The following is a 2,312-nucleotide window of genomic DNA, read 5'->3' as shown; positions in this document are numbered from 1 at the left end:
TATATATATATATATATATATGTATAGGCAGATAGATAGACTGATAGATATAATATTCACCATACATGTATATATTAATCTATATCTATCTCTCATTTAATCAATCAATCAATCAATCAATCTATCTATCTATCTATCTATCTATCTATCTATCTATCTATCTATCTATCTATATGTGTTTGTATATGTATATATATATATTCTTTTACTCTTTTATTCTTTTATATGCTAGAGCCTTGAGGCTGCGGCCATATACCTTTAGAAATACACGGGTAAAAATTATGAAAATAATTTACACCAGTGGTTAGCATGTGTAACAAAAGTCAGAAGACGCGAGTATTTTAAGAATAGAATAGAGGAAACCACCATGTGGATTTCTTACATGCTAAAAATGGCAGTCAAAGCCCGAAACCATGATAAAACATTCTTACTTTAAAGCACGTTGTTTGTATGTGAGCAAGGCATTTGAGTGAATAAAAATTTCAATTAAACTTATACTCACGAGTTTCACTATTAATGACCAAAGAAATCGACTAATAAGTTAATTAATAGATTAATTAGTCATCCGTAGCTCGTCATTAAGGCCACTGAAAAATGTATAAATATGAGGCAACAATACAAACCGAAAACACAAAGTAAATATTTGTGCATTCAGTTTCATTATAATACATCAAGAATTCAATTTCGAATGTCTTTAAAACAACGTGCAAAACCAGAATAGAATAGCAGCGGCCTTACTGACGAGCTACGGATATTTATTTATACATGTAATATATATGTGTGTGTGTGAATATATATATATATATATATATATATATAGTTGAAAATTATCGAAAAACAAAAGACGAAGACAGGTGTGTAAACAACAAACAGGTGTATTAGTTTAACGCTCGGGAAGGTGAGAAAGTCCTTTACGTTTCGAGCCTACGCTCTTCAACAGATTTGGTGGAAGGAAACTGTAAGAAGCCCGTGGTGTATATATGTATATATCTATGTGTGTGTGTGTGTCTCTCCCTCACCACCGCTTGACAACCTGTGTGTTTATATCACCGTAACATAGCAATTCGGTTAATGAGATCGATAGAATAAGTACCAGGCTTAAAAAATAAAAAGTACTGGGATCGAGTTATTTGATTAAAATTCTTCAATGTGGTGCCCCAGCATGGCCGCAATCCAATGACTGAAAGAAGTTAAAGATAAAAGATAAACGATGTGTGTGAGTGTGTGTGTGTGTGTGTGTGTGTGTGTGTGTGTGTGTGTGTGTGTGCGTGTGTGGGTGCGTGTGTTTCCGTCTACCAAATCCACTCACAAGGCTTTGGTCGGCTCGAGGTTATAGTAGAAGGCACCTGCCCAAGGTACCACGCAGAGGGACCGAACCCGCAACCATGTGCTTGGGAATCAAACTTCTTACCACAAAACCACATATATGTATGTATGTATGTATGTATGTATGTATGTATACGTGTGTATATTATTCTTATACAGGAATGTGGTTTATAGTGACCTCGAAGTTTCGGCCAGCTAACCCACCATCGGACTGTATTTATATATAATATACTGCATGTGCGTGTGCCTCCCTGTATATATACTCCTGCAAATATATTGATACATCGATATATACACATGCGTATTCATATACGTACGTATATGTGTGTATGTGTGTGTGTGTGTTGATGTCCAAATTACTTGGCATACTCACGGTCACAAGTATGTTGTATTCTCAAGCACCTGTGCACGCCACACTTAACGGCACGTGTAACACGCGTTCGGGAATTGGTGCTGACATGCATGTTCCTGCCATTGTTGTACATGTACACGCGTGTGTGCCTTTGTGTGCGTCCGGACGCGGGTGTATATGTATGCAATGCCTATATGCTTATACTTCCGAATGCAAGCGTATATATATATATATATATATATATGTATATATATATATATATATATGTATGTATGTATATGTTGCTGTGCCTAGATGCTCGTTCGCGTGTATAGGAATGTAATGTGTTCGTGTCTCTGTAGCTTTTGCCGTTCTTATTGTAGGTGTCTCACAATTCAGCCCAGGAGAAGCAGACCCATGATGAAAGAGGTTATTTTAAGCATCTTAGTATCCCTTAAAATTAAGTCCTACAGCCTTGAAATATGGGGACATTGGATAGTGTACTCCTAGATATTTTATGCCTGAAAGATGACTGGCGCGGCTGGAACGCCTAACTATATTGTAGGTGTATGCTGACAATACATGAAATTAAATATATATATATATATATATGTGTGTATGTGTGTGTGTGTGTGTGTGTGTGTGTGTGTGTGTG

The sequence above is a fragment of the Octopus bimaculoides genome, chromosome 3 (assembly GCF_001194135.2).
Source record: "Octopus bimaculoides isolate UCB-OBI-ISO-001 chromosome 3, ASM119413v2, whole genome shotgun sequence".
NCBI classification, from domain to species: Eukaryota; Metazoa; Mollusca; class Cephalopoda; order Octopoda; family Octopodidae; genus Octopus; species Octopus bimaculoides.
Note: the sequence above shows the minus strand (reverse complement) of the source record.